The following is a 15,759-nucleotide window of genomic DNA, read 5'->3' on the forward strand; positions in this document are numbered from 1 at the left end:
TATATTTTCTATTTTAATGTCATGAAAAATTCTGTTTATAGGTATAATAATATTAAGGCCATATATGTAAGCAAGAGAAGGAGATGGCTGGAAGTTGTTATGCAACAAAATCAGTCAGATAGCTGGGTGACTGTCAGGACAGGTAAGAAGGTAGTTCAACAATCTCCGGTGGCAATTCCTCTATCAAACAGATATCTAGCTTTTGGAACTGATGAAGGGGTTAGTCTCTCTGAGGAAAATGGAAGAGCCATCGGTTATTGGACTGTTGGAATAAATCTTATATTAGGCAGCATTATGCCCCCTGTCAGGGGCATAAACAGGAGATTCTGTGACAGTCAGCGAAAATTTAGGATAGTTTATTGTTCTCCCTGTACTAGGATTAAGAACGTCCCAGAAAGTCTCAAGCATATTGTTGAAGGTGTGATTTAGAAGCCCGAAATTATTGTATATATTGGTATGAATGACATTTTTAGGGAAAAGATTAAAACAGTCCGCAGTTAATTAAAGAGGTGATGTAGAGGGTCAAAAACAAAACCTTACAATAGTAATTACTGGTTTGCTCCCAATGACAAATTCAAGCGGGGAAGGGAAAAAAAAATGGTTAAATGAGAAAATTCAATGGCATGACGAGCTGCTGTGTTGTTGACGGATTCAGATTTTTGGGAGATTGGAATGTCTTTTGGAATAGAAAAGGCCCGCTCCAAAAGGATTGATCTAATCTAAACGGAAAGCCACCGATACCTTAGCAGGGAGATTTGCTCACCCTATAAAGCCAGACTTTATATTGACAGATGAGGCAAGTTGAGGTACTCTAAGTAGTAGTGTAAATTGCAGGATGGATGAAGATATCTCTGAATATGCTGAGAGCATGCCAGTTGGAAAAGAAAGATGAGAGAATCAGATTATATAGTAATTCTGAAGAACTAAAATGCATTTCCTTCAGTGCAATGGGATTTACAGGGAAGGCTAATCTACTCAGCGCATGTTTGAGAACATGGGATTGGGATATCATAGCTATTATAGGAACCTGGGTGAAAGATGTTCAAGATCTTTCAATAAGAACAGGCAAAACGGTAAAAGAGGAGGAGGTGTCGTCTTTTTAGCCAAGGATATTATAATGCTGGCTCTGAGAACTGTTGCTGAGGACTCGTCTACTGATGTAGTGTGGGCTGAGGTTAGTAAACAGGAGAGGAGAGGTCACACTGCTTGGAGTTTTTTTTTATACCCTCCGCAGAGTTCCAGGGAGGTGAAAGAGAGAATTAGCAAAATTATTCTGGGTAGGAGTGAAAGGAACAGGGTGATCATTATGGGGGACTTTAACTTTCCTAACATTGACTGGAAATGCTATAGCTCTCGTACATCGGATGGATCAGTTATTGTCTAGTGTGTACAGGAGTGTTTCCTGACACAGTATGTCGAAGGGCCGACAGGAGGGGAGGCCACAATGGATCTGGTGCTTGGCAGTGAGCCAGGCCAAGTGTTTGATTTAGTTGTAGTTGAACACTTTGGAGAGAGTGACCATAATTCGGTTATGTTTAGCTTAGCGATGGAAAGGGATAGGTACATGCAACAGGTCAAGAGTTATCGATGGGGTAAGGGCAATTACAATGCGATTAGGCAAGAATTAAGATGCATAGAATGGGGTAGCAAAATACAGGGGATGCAGACAGTGGAAATGTGGAGCTGGTTTCAGGAACAGTTATTGTGTGTCCTTGATAGGTATGTCCCTGTCATACATGGAAGAAGTGATAAGGTAAGGAACCGTGGTTTACAACAGAAATTGCATCTCTTGTTAAGAAGAAGAAGGAGGCTTATGTGTTGATGAGGCAAGATGGTTCAGATGAGGGGATGGAGAGTTACAGATCAGCTCGGAAGGATTTAAAGAGAGAGTTAAGAAGAGAATAGAGAGGACACTAGCAGTCTTTAGCAAATAGAATAGCGGAGAACCCTAAAGCTTTCCAGAGGTATGTGAGGAATAAAAGGATGATTCGGGTAGGAATTCGGCCAGTCAAAGACAGAAGCGGGAAGTTGAGTGTGGACCTTGTGGAGATCAGAGAGTTGCTAATTGAACATTTCTCATCGGGTTTCACTCAGGAAAAGGAGAATATTGTCGAGGAGAAGTATGAAGTATGAGATATTAGACTAGAAAGGATCGAGGTTAGTTACGAACAGATGTTATCAATTCTGGAAGGAATGAAAGTAGAGAAACCCCCTGGACCTAATGGGATTTATCCAAGGATTCTCTGGGAAGCTAGGGAGGAGATAGCAGAGCCTTTGGCTTTGATATTTGAGTCATCATTGTCTACAGGTTTGGTACTAGAGGACTGAAGGATTGCAAATGTTGTGCCCTTGTTCAAGAAGGGTAGTAGAGATGACCCAAGCAATTATAAACCAGTGAGCCTTGCTTCTGTTATAGGAAATGTTTTGGAAAGGATTATAAGAGATAAGATTTATAATCATCTAGTAAGCAACAATTTGATTTCAGATAGTCAATATGGTTTCATCAAAAGCAGGTCATTTCTCAGAAATCATATTGATTTATTTTTGAGAAGGTGACCAAGCATGCAGGTGAGGGTAGGGCAGTTGACGTGGTATACATGGACTTCAGTAAAGCCTTTGATAACGTTCCACATGGTAGGCTGTTGGAGAAAATGCAGAGGCGTGGAATCGATGGTGATTTAGCATTTTGGATTTGAAACTAGCTTTCTGAAAGAAGGCAGCGAGTGGTGGTTGATAGAAAATATTCAGCCTGGAGTCCGGTTACTAGTGGTGTGCCACAAGATTCTGATTTGGGAACACTAATGTTTGTCATTTTTATAAATGACTTAGACGCAGGCACAGCTGAATGAATTAGTAAATTTGCAGACGACACTAAAGTCAGTGAAGTTGTGGGCAGTTTGGAATAATGTTACAGGTTGCAGGGGACTTGGATAAACAGCAGAATTGGGCTGAGAGGTGGCAAATGGAGTTCAATCCAGCTAAATGTGAGGTGATGCACTTTGGGAAGAATAACAGAAAGGCAGACGACTGGGTTAATGGAAAGATTCTTGGTAGTGTGGATGTGCAGAGTGATCTTGGAGTCCATGTAAATAGATCCCTGAAAGTTGCCACCCAGGTTGATAGTGTTGTTAAGGCGGCATACGGTTTGTTCATAGAGGGATTGAGTTCCGGAGCCACAATATCATGCTGCAATTATACAGAACGCTGGTGCGGCCATACTTGGAATATTGTGTACAGTTCTGGTCGCCCCAATGCAAAAAGGATGTGGATGTATTGGAAAAGGTGCAGAGGAGATGTACCAGGATGCTGCCTGGTCTGAAGGGAAGGTCGCATGAGGAAAGGCTGAGAGACTTGGATCTGTTCTCATTGTAAAGAAGAAGGCTAAGAGGGAATTTGTTAGAGACATACAAGATGATCAGAGGAATAGATCGGTAGACAGTTAAAGTCTTTTTGCTAGGATGTTGATGCCAGCCTATATGAGGGGGCATAGCTACAAATTGAGGGGTGATAGATTTCAGACAGATGTCAGAGGCAGGTTTGTTTCACAGAGCGATGTAAGGGCTTGGAATGCCCTACCTGCTAATGTAGTCAACTCAGCCACATTAGGGGGATTTAAACCATCCTGAGATAAGCACAGGGATGACTTTGGGATAGTGTAGGGGACGAGCTGAGAATACTTCAAAGGTCGGCGCATCATAGAGGGCCGAATGGGGGATTCTGCGCTGTTTTGTTCTATGTTCAATGTTTTTTGTTCTCAGTGTGGTACTTCAATCTTCCAGGTGTTAGATGCTACAGAAAGGACAGAAAAGGAGACATGGGGTGGGGGAGCAGTGGGGGGCAAGACTGTCAATTTTGATTAAGGAATAAATTATTGCTCTAACTTGGGGAGATATTACTAAAAATGCGTTCATTTATAATATATGGTTAGAAATTTAAGATAAGAAAGTAAAGAACACTTCGAAGAGACTGTGCGAAGTGTTCGTTTGTGACAAATCGTCCAGTGCAAATATATTGGTAGAAATTAAAAGTCAGAAAGAAATGAACACGTTGATGGAATTGTACTCTATGCTCCCCAATAGTAAGGAAGAAATTAAGAACAAATATGTAGGGAGATCTCAGATATATGTAAACTTAATAAGATTGTAATAATGGGGGGATATTAAATTTCCAAAACTTGATTGCTACTACCTTCGTGTTAAAAGTTTGTACGATGAAGAATTTGTCAAATGTGTTCAAGAAAATTTTCTTTAGCAATATGTGGTTGCTCCTACTAGAGGAGGAACAAAACTAGACCTTATTTTGTGCAATATCAGGGCAAGTGACCGAAGTAAAAGTGGGGGAATATGATGGCTGTTGCGAACATAATTCTATTCATTTCAGAATGGTTATGGAAAAGGATAAGCCTTCCATTAATATTATCTTTTTAATTGGAGTACCATAAACTTTAATGGCATGAGACAAGGACCTTCCAAGTTTGATTGAAGGAGTTTTTTAGCAGGTGAAGAGAACGTGTGACGAGTGGAAGACATTCAAAGGTACGATAATGAGAACTGAGAGGCATTATGTTCTTGTTAGTGTGAAGGGTTACTCTGGTAAGAATAAGGAACAGTGGATGACTAAAGGTATTGAAGCTCTACTCAAGAATAAAAGATAATCTTAATTTAGATATAGACAACTTTAATCAATCGAATCTCTTAAACTATATAAAGCGTGTTGGACATTACTTAGAGAGAAATGAGGAAAGCAAAAAGGGGACATGAGAGAGCATGGACAGATAAGGTTCAGAATAAACTAAATATATTGTACAAATATGTTTAGAGCAAGAGGGTAACAAGGGAGACGGCAAGGCCTCGAAAAGATTAGGGAGGACATTTTTGTGTTGTACCACAGCAGATGGCGAATAACATCATTCCATTCCCAGTGCATCAGACAGCGGCAAACAGACACTATTGTCTTCACCTCGCAATCATCCAGATTGAACTGTCTCTGCTATTTGTCAGCCTGTTGACCCATTTGATCAAGATCCTTTTGTAATCTTAGAAAGGCTTCTTCACTGTCCACTGTGCCACCGGTTTTGGTGTCATCCGCAAACTTACGAACCATGCTCTTTATATTGTCAGCCACATCATTTTCATAAATGACCGAACAATGAAAACCCAAAATGAGCCTCTGTGGAACACTGCTGGTCACATGCCTCACTCTTAAAAGCAACCACCCACCATTCCTCTCTGTGGCCTGTTATGATGCCAATTGAAAGTGTTGGAGATAAACTCTGCAGTTCTGGCAGCATTGGAACAGAGAGAAACAAAATTAACTATCTTGAGTCCAGTATGACTTGCTCAGAACAGGTTCATATCAGCCTCAATACGTTATCATTGTTTCTCTCTCCATATCCTGCCTTACCTGTTGCACGTCTCGACCATTTTGTGCTTGTATGTCTGATTTCCATTATCTCTAATGTGTTGCTTTTCTGGATGGTTCGAGATGTTATATTTGAACAATTTGCTCCATTCCTGTTCCCGTGACTTGTGCCGGTGACACTCGGATTAAACTGGATTCTGTTTCTTCTTCAAGATCTAAAAATAACTTTTTTTGTCAAGGTCCACTTAAATGCTCGAATCTCAACACATTTATTTTGATTTGAAAGACATTTTAGAGATAGCTACACTTTTTGAAACAAAAAATGTGTTTCTGGAAAAGTGCAGCAGGTCAGGCAGCATCAATGGAGCAGGAGAATTGACGCTTCAGGCATAAGCCCTTTTCCAGCAACACATTTTTAAGCTCTGATCTCCAGCATCTGCAGTCCTCACTTCCACACTTTATGAAACAACAGGAATAGATTATTGATGATGACATCATTTGTGTCCTTTATTAATAAGCTTGTCCCCACATGCTCTGAAAGCATTTAAATACATTTCACAAATTAATTACAACAAAGGTGGTGGTCACTCAGACTATTATCTCAATACCAGTTCTGAATGAGCAATATCCCCACTCTTATTCTGCAGTAACTCCCTGTAACCCCACTCATGTTGTTATGTGTCTGTTTTTTAATTCTGAATATCCTGTTAAGATAAGCTATCCTATCAACCTGTACAGCCTATGATTGAATACTCAATCTGTAAATTATAACTCTATCCATCACGTTTAAAATTGCCTTTTCTATTCACATTGTCGTTCAGCATTCCATCGCCCAAATGTCATCTGTTCTAACTCTCTGCATTGCATTTTATTCTATTTGTGAGAAAGAATTAGGGTTGACTGGGAGATGTTACTGTCCTCCCCTCACGTCTGCTCAGCCACTGGCTCCAGTCCTTTCTGCCTCCCAGCCAATATCAGATTCGTTCCATCCCTGACGCATTAATCCTTGGGTTATAATGAACAAGGTTGTTGCACATTGTTAAGGACAAGGCCAGACCCCTCAAATATTTTGAAGCACGTAACCCAGACCGTAACTGTGGTATTTGAAGGTAAGTGTACAGTGCATATTCAATGAGGGAATTAGCTGGTCCCACTGCCGAGTTTTGAACAAACAGCATTTATTTACGAAATTACGGAATGAAACAAAATGAACCGAAAACAGAATACCGAACAACTCATCCTATCCAAACCCAACAGGCTATCCCGACTAAAGGATGCTGTTCCAAAGTACATGCAACAATCCCAAAAAAACCAAACCCCTAAGTATAAAGAGTAAAAATGACTCAAAACGCTTACATGTTACAAAATCGGAAGGGCAGAAGGGGAGGGATAGCGTCCCGTTTCAACAGTGACCCTTACTCAACTAACCCCTGAACTGAACTGACCTGCACAACCAGAGAGCTGGCCACGCGCCCTTCATTGTATCAGTTTTACGTGAAAGACTTGAAAGCCTTCTGTCTGAGGAATTATCTGTTCGGTATAAACAAAAGGGGCCCCGGTGAAACATTCAAAATTCAGGAATGTTGGAAACTTGGGTCGTTTATAACGTCTCTGGGAAAAGAAAATCAAGGACAAGAAAACCTTGTAAAGGGACCGGCTTTGTGACAACATGTCACATTTGGCTTTGGACAGAGTTTAAAAAATGTAAGACTTACTGAATGAAGCCAATCAAATGTATTAATGTGTTTGTGAATTTATAAAACAGTTCAGAAACGCATTGTGTGTTGAAGATACAAAATTGCCTTATTGCAACGAGAGAAATACCCAGGCAAATCCACACTTCTTGTGCAATGGAGTGCAAATATGCCCACTGGAAATCTATTGGTTGATACCTATTCTCGTGGAGGAGAGATCAGCATCGTAACGTCTTGATTACGTTTTTTTTTGGTGGGGGCAGGGATGTGGGGTTCAGGTGGCTACAGTATTGCAAACAAACAACACATCAGTGTTTCATTGTGTAATATTATGAATAAGGTTCTTGTCTGTTTAAAAATCTGTAGTCAACCGAGTTAAAGTACTCCGGGTAATTTTCATTGTACACTTACCGACACAAGTTTCAAAGTTATGCTCTGGGATGCCTGCTTAAGAATGCTCTGTGTGGTCTAGCCGTAATATCTCGAAGATGGAAGATGCCTCCTTGGGACTTGGTACAAACTAATCACTTTCCCTCCTCATGGTCAGCAAACCATGTTAACAGAACAAATGTGCACCAATAGCAATGGAGCCAGGAGGAAAAACATGGAGCAGTCTGTGTTTGCAGTCTATGCCTCATTGGTTTGACATGTTGCAGGATCAATGACATCCTCGTATTTCAGTGTAACAGTTAGGAGGGACTGAATGGCCTCTTCTGATCATGAGTCAGTGTCTCGAGGGACAAAATGTCTTACTCCTGGCCTGAGGGCAGAGGTTCAAGGACTTCAATGGGCAACCCATGGTTCCTGCCTACCAGCATGTTGTGCTGACTCGACTCTATCTTCCTGAATTATAGGAGACAAACAGGAGGAGGGAAGAACACAGCAGCATCATGAGGTATGTAAGTCAAAATTTAAGGTAAAACAGTTCTTCAGGACTGGGAGTGGGAGGTAGTGGGAGCTGCAGATAAAGAGGGAAGGGAGTGGATGGGATGGGGAGAGCAGCGGGATGGTGAGGTACGGCTACGTGGACACAGGTGATGGATGCAACCTGGTTGGGCGATGGGAGGGATGAATCCAGTTGGGAGCTGTAAGGCGGAGTCGTTAGGTGGAATGGAAGGGAGGAGTATGGGCAGAAAATGGAGTAAGGAGATGGGTAGTAAGGTTATTTCAAACTGGAGAACTCAATGTTACATCTTCCAGGTGGTAGGCTTGCCAGGCAGATGAGCTGTTGTTCCTCAAATTTGCGGTCTGCCTCACCAAGGCAACAGAGGAGGCCAGGAGTGATTATGTCGGAAAGGGAGTGGGAAGGGGAATTCAAATGGGCGGTGACTGGGAGGTCAAGTTGGCCCCTGCAGGCCCGGCTGTGATGCACGGTGAAATGTGCACTTAGTTTATGTTCGGTCTCCCCAATGTAGAAAAGACCACATCGGGAGCATCTGATGCAGTAAGCTCAGTTGGAAGAAAGGCAGGTGAACCTCTGTCTAACCTGCAAGTACTGTTTGAAGCCCTATAAGGAGGTGGAGGAGGTGGTGTGCCAGCAGGTGATGCATCTTTTGCGGTTGCAGGAGAAGGTACCTGGGGGTTATGGGGGAGATTGGTGTGGAGTGTGGCACGATAACGACGGGGACAGTTTTGTAGGAGATGTGCCAGGTGGTGGGATCCAAACTTAGTTTACTGCATCTGGTGCACCCGATGTGGTCTCACTGCATCAGGAAGACCAAATGTAAATGAAGTGAATGATTTGAGAGTATTGCAGTCAGGCTTCTAAGGGCTGACCTGATCTCCCAATCACTTCGTATTTCAATTCTCTCCCCCGCCCTCCCCCGCCAATCCCTTTCTGACATGGCCATCCTTGGCCTCCTCCATTGCCACAACGAACCAAACCAAAAACTGGAGCAACAAGATCTCATATGTCACTTGTGCAACCTGCACCCCGGGGACTCAACATTGAATTCTCCAATTTCAAATACCCTTCCTTCTAATCCTATGATCCCCTTCCCACGTTTCCCCTCCTTGCCTTCCTCTGATCAACACTTGATCCAGCTACAAACTGGATTCAGTCCCACCATCACCAACCGGCTGATACCCTTTATCTGTGTTCACTTATGCCCATCTCGCCACTCTGCCTCCTCCTCCTTCACCCGCCCCTTTATCTATAGACCCCTTTTCTCCTAACCCCAGGGGTGATGAAGAGTTATATCCTAGGCGTTAACTTCTCAACTTCTTGACGCTGCCTTGATTATTCTGTTCTTCCAGTCTCCTGCGTGTGTATTTTGGATTCAAAGCTGCTGTATTTTTTTAATTGTCTTATTGTGGAATAGGCAGGAGAGAGGAAATGTGGTCCACCTGTTTTTATCCAATAGTTTTGAAGGGCAGAATGGCTTTCTTATATTACTGTGAAACCAGCTAGAGTTGCAGTAAGGGTTCCTTCTTTTTAACCGTGGAGATGTTTAGTGCCCAGCAGTACTTTTGATTAATGTTACCTATACATTAACAGCACAAGCTTGAATGTTGTCCAGATTTGATACTTTAGTACCATAGGAGGTGACTCATTGTTCTGAACATTATATAATCTTCACAGAACATCCCCACCTCTGACCGTATGACAGAGGGAAAGACATTGATCAAGCATCTGACGATGTTTGTGCCGAAGAAGCTATCCTGCGATTGCCCACAGAGATACCCAGGGACTGAGAGGATTGATGTCCACCAGCCCCATTGTGTTCGGAATGATCCAACCAGTGGGGAGTTTACAACTGATTCCCATCAAGTTCAATTTTGTTCAGTCTCCTTGACACCTTGCTCAGTCAATTACTGCCATGATATCAGGGCCAATCACTCTGATGGTGTGTTCATATCTTTTGTTCATATCAATTGGCCAAGGTATATGTGTGGGAGCGTTTCCTTCTCTCAGATGGTAGTGAGGGTTGGGACCAGACAGTTAGGGGAGGCTACATCACTGAAATGTTTGGGGGGTGCGAGTGGGTGTCAATGGATTTTGACACATCTGAGAGTCGAGGGCTGCAAAGTATTGGGCATTAAAGAGAAATTGCGTCCAAAATCTTCTCTACTTTGATATTGATTGTCCCTAAGATATCACGGCTAAATTCCTCAATTTCCCAGTATTCATGCATTTCTCCACGGTAACCGTAGAGTAGAAATATTCGTTGAGGACTTCACCCATCTCTTATCGTTTCACACGTACTTGTCCACTTTGATCTTTGAGGGGTTTTATTTTCTCTGGAGCTATTGCTTTTTCTTTTAATATATTTAAAGTACTTTTGTGGATTCATCCTAATCTTCTCGGCCAAGCCTCCTTATTGCCCCCTTTTCACCCTACTGATATCCTTCTTTCATAAATTCCTGTATCTCTTATATACATCCAGGGGTTCCCTTGATCCAAGCTGCTTGTACATGAATCTGTGGACTGGCTTTGTCCCTCTCCATAACTATTTGAAGATTAATATAACTGTGGTTACTGTCCCAAAGTGCTCCCCCACTATTAACTCAGTCACCTGTCCTGGCCTATTTCCTAAGGAAATTTTGAATTTTGCCCCTTCCCGAGTAGGACACTCTATATACTGCTTGAGGAAACTTTCCTGACGCATTTACAGATTTTATCTCATCAAATCCCTTAACGCTCAGGCAGTTCCAGTCCATGTTAGAAAAAGAAATCACCTATTAGGATAACCCTATTGCTCCTGCAGGTCTCCCTTCTCTCCCTGCATATTTGTTACTCTCATTCCTGTTGACTATTTGGGGGCAGATAGTACAACCCCAATGACGTCACCATCCCCTTCCTATTTCTTACCTCCACCCACAAAGCCTCACTGGGTGATCCATCAGTTATTTTATCTCTGATTACTGCTGTTGTACTCCCCTTAATCAGAAGTGCAACTCCCCTCCCCTCCTTCCACCATCTCTGTCTTGTTTAAAGCACATGTAACCTGGCACATTAAGCTGTCAGTCCTATCCATCACTTCGCCATGTTTGTGTAATGGCTAGAATATACCGGTCCCACCGATCTATCCATGCCCTGAGTTCATTAGCCTTACCTGGAGCCTTTTTGCTTTGAAATAGATACAATTTAATCCAAAAGGCTGTACTTTCTCTTTGTCGTTTTCCAGTTTAATCTTACTGATTTCGGTTTACTGTATCTCCTTTCAGCCTCGCACTTGCTTCCCTGCTCCTGAGCATTCCACCTCCTGCCAATCTATTTTAAACATTCCCTTGTAACAACAGCAAAACTGGCCACCAACATATTGGTGCCCCCTTCAGTGCAAGTCTCAGACGGTAATCTCCCTGTCAGGAGGTTACCACTGTCAAGGTTTTTTTAAAAAAAATGTTTCTCGTCGCGCTCTGCAATCACTCTGCCGGGCCTCGTCCCTATTTCTACGGGTATCTTTTGTGCCAACGTGCATAATGATTTCTGGCTGATCAACCTCCCCATTGAGAATGTTCTGCAGCCACTTGGAGACATCCTGGACCCTAGCACCTGGGAGGTAACCCACCATCCTGGATTCCCGTTTGTGGCCACATAATCTCCGATCTGTCCCTCTTTAACAATCGACCCTCCTATCTCGAACCTCCTGTTTACCTTTACCCTTTCCCGCTGTGCCCCAGAGCCAGTGGTAGTACCACCGACCTGGCTACTGCTGCTTTCCCCTGAGCGGTCATCGCCCCCAACAATCCAAAATGGTCTATTTGTTTTCGAGAAGAATGGCCACAGGGGATTCCTGCACTCCCTGGCTAGAGTCACCAATCTATTCTCGTTACAAATTCTGTTATCTGTATTTGTCAGTGAGAGAAACTATTGTCTTCAGTTCAATTGCAGTCTCCTTTCATTACCCATGAATTGCAGACCACTCCCTCACAAACATCTGCGAACAAGACTGTGCACAACCTCGAGATCCCTTTTTGCACTGAACTGATTTATGTATCGTGTTATCTCTGTTACCAAACCTGTCCACTACCAGCTCCTAATGTCCCCAATCTTCCTCTCTGTGTCAGTGCTGTTGCTGAACAAACCATTGGCTGCACGTTGGTAAAATTCAGACATAATATTTCAAGCTCTCTGCTGACCACTTTTCCAATTACAAATATTTCAATCACAGAATTGTTCTTGTATCGAACATTACTTCATGATTAGGACATTGTATGAATGTAGGAATGTCGCTGGATGCATTTCAGAAGCAAAGCCTATTAAACGAAAGATATTGTTTCAAGTGATTTGTTTCACGTCCTACCACAGCTGATGACAGAACTTCAATACAAAATGATAAGAATTGGAATAAAAGTGATTTTCACGAAAACAACCACAAAACCAACACTTTGTCTGAAAACCTTCCTGTTTTACTGATCACCTTCGATAAAAAAAATCTAATATTATTACCCGGTGTGGGTTAAGTGAGACTTCGGCCCCATGACAATGTGCTTGACTTTATATTGGCTTGTGGAATGGCCTCACAATCAGGGCAATTATGATGGTCACCAAATGCTGCCCATGGCAGAGATGCCAACATCCCACGAAATAACAAACATGAAGGTGAAATCAAATAAAGGAAGATACTGAAAATCTGAAATTATAGAATGAAATGCAAAGAAATGAACAGAAAGTGCTGGGAAACTTTCCTGAACAGAAAGCAGCTGGAAAAGGAGGTGATTGATACCATTGACAGGGAAGTCTGCTTTGAAGGGGAGAAGGAATCAATAGAGAAAGAGACATAGAAGAAAAAAGAGCAAACAAAGAGAATGATGATCAGCTGGGCTGGAAATAAAATGTGAGATTCACCTCATTTATTTCTCGCTTATCCCATCTTCCTGAATATCATACCCTTGTAATTACAGGTATCCCCCGCTTTTCAAAAGTTCGCTTTTCGCCACTTCCCTTTCCGAATGACCTCCATCAGACCCTTGGTTTGCTAACCAAAAGAAATCCGAAGAGGATTTTCACTTTTACGAAGAAAGGCGAATTTTTTCCCATACAAATTAGTGCTACTGCTCTTTACACCATATCGTAGGAACACTCTACATACAGATAGCGAGGGAAACCTGTATTAATCTAAGATCATGTTTAAAGCGATTTGACACCCCTGTCTTCCCTGAGAGTGGTCATCTTCTTATATTCATTCATGGGATATGGGTATCTCTGACTGCCAGCATTAGTCTACTTTCCCAGTTGCTCTTGAGAAGACCGTGAGCCACTGCAGTCCACGGTTTGATCTGATTTGATTTGATTTAATTTCATCAAATGTACAATGGAAAGGTTCTTTTGCAAAGAGTGCAGGCAGATGATAGTAAATAAGAAAGCAGAGATCATAGGGTACTTAGAGTGAGGCATACAAGGTTACACCTTCACAGGAAGTGGGAAAAGCAAGATCGATCTTAGCAAGATTGATATTATATGAAAAGTTAGAGATGTTAATTCGTCAGTCTAATAATGGGAGGGAAGGAAGTGTTCCTGAGCATATTGGTCCATGTTTTCAAGCCTCTGTGTCTCCTCCCTGTTGGAAGAGGTTGTAGGAGATCATTACTGTTTTGGGAGAGATCTTTGATGTTGCCAGCCTTTCTGCGACAATGACAAGTATAAATGAATGGAAGGCTATCTTCTGTGATGGTCTGGGCTGTTCACACACCCGTCTGTAGTTTCGTATGGTCCTGGGCAGAGTAGTTACCATGTAAGTCCATTATGCACCCGAATAGAATGCTTTGAGTTGCCAGTATAGAGAGCACTGGGAGACGGGCTGTTCCAAAATAGTTAGATGTAACAACTGGCTGTTAAATGGATACCCACATTCTGGTTGCTGTTTTGACAACAATTTAAATTTAACCAATAAATTTAAATTCTGTCCACGATACCAAATCCTAGTTGAGTTAATTGTATCGCCAACACCGAACCAATGAGCCATCACCTGCTTCAAACGAAGAGAGAAGCCATCACTGTCACAACGAAGGAGAAAGAGGCAGAAACAAAGGGAAGCAGAGAGAGAGAGAACGCAGCGAGGGAAACAGATGGACAGTCAGTGAAAGAGAGAATGGAAACAAAACAAGGAAATTAGCAGTCACATGGGCAGGGAGCAGGGAAGTGAGATACAAAGCACACAGGGACCTGGGGGTGGGGAATTGGAGGTGCTGGGGGGAAGGACCAGAGTGATCTGGGAGTGAACACTGGTGGGAGCTGGGAGGAGGGAGGTGAGGGTTTATTTTGACCTGTACCAAGATGTCCAGACAGATCATAGTAAGCAATGATGTACAGAACAATGGCTGTAAAACATGTCTGGGAGGCAGATAGGTTACGCTGCACAGGGTGTTCGCTAGGCGAGATCAACATGTACAAGATCAGCATTATCTGAGATTAAAGAATCCATTCATCAGTCTAATAACAGCCGGGAAGAAGCTGTTACTGAACTAGCTGATCTGAGTTTTCAAGCTTATGAACCTTTTCGCCTGATGGAAGAGGTTGTGGGAGATCTTCACAGGCATGTGATAGGTCACTTCCTCAAAGAGCTCGATTAAGTTGGTAAGGCATGACCTTCCCAGCATTAACCATGTTGCCTCTCATTAATAAGACCATTTTCATTCAAATGAGAATAAATCCTATTCCTCAGTATCTTCTCGAGCAACTTCCCTATCCCTGATGACAAGCTCACTGGTCTATAATTAACTGGATTATTCATGCCACCCTTTTAAAACAAGGGGATTAGAAACTTTCCAGTCCTGATGAAGGGCTTATGTCCGAAACATCGATTCTCCATCTCATTTGATGCAGCCTTACCTGCTACACTTTTCCAGCAAAGCATTTTTAAGCTACAGGACCTCAGTTGTGTTCAAGGATGCTACAAAGATATCTGTTAATGCCCCAGCTATTTCCTCTCTCCCTTTCCTCAGTGATCTTGGATAGATGTTAGCAGCCTTTCTACGGCAACGAGCCTTGTAAATAGAGTCAATGGTTGGGAGATTGGAGCCCGTCATAGTCTGGGCTGTGAACACAATCTTCTGTTTTTTCCTATGGTCCTGGGCAGAGTGTTGCAGTACCAGGCCACGACGCACCCTGACAGTCCGTTCACAATAGTGCATCTGTAGAAGTAGTACATGCTAAACATCCTGAGTCAAGTGAGGAAGGAGAGACGTTGTTGAGCCTTCTTGACTGTCACACCTATATGAGCAATCCAGGGTAGGTTGTCAGTTATCATCACTCCGAGGAATCTGATGCTCTGCGCTTCCTCAACCATTGTTGTAGATGATGGCGTGTTCCTCTCCATTCTTTTTGAAGTCAATGATCAGTTCCTTACTATTGCCGAATTTGAGAGTTATTATCATTACACCATGCCACCAAGTCCTCGATCTCCTTTCCGTATTCTGACTCATCGTTGATTGATATCCCTCCTGATTTGGTGATGTCATTAGCGAACTTGTAGCTGGCGTTGTTTAGAATTTGGCAACACAGCTGCATGTGTACAGGGAGTACAGAAGGGGGCTGAGGACACAGCCGTGAGTGTACAGGGAGTACAGTAGAGGACTGAGGACACAGCCGTGAGTGTACAGGGAGTACAGTAGAGGGCTGAGGACACAGCCATGGGAGTACAGGAGTACAGTAGGGGCTGAGGACACAGCCATGGTAGTACAGGAGTACAGTAGGGGCTGAGGACATAGCCATGTGTGTACAGCGAGTACAGTAGGGGGCTGAGGGCACAGCCGTGGGAGT

Source organism: Chiloscyllium punctatum, chromosome 28 (assembly GCF_047496795.1).
Source record: "Chiloscyllium punctatum isolate Juve2018m chromosome 28, sChiPun1.3, whole genome shotgun sequence".
NCBI classification, from domain to species: Eukaryota; Metazoa; Chordata; class Chondrichthyes; order Orectolobiformes; family Hemiscylliidae; genus Chiloscyllium; species Chiloscyllium punctatum.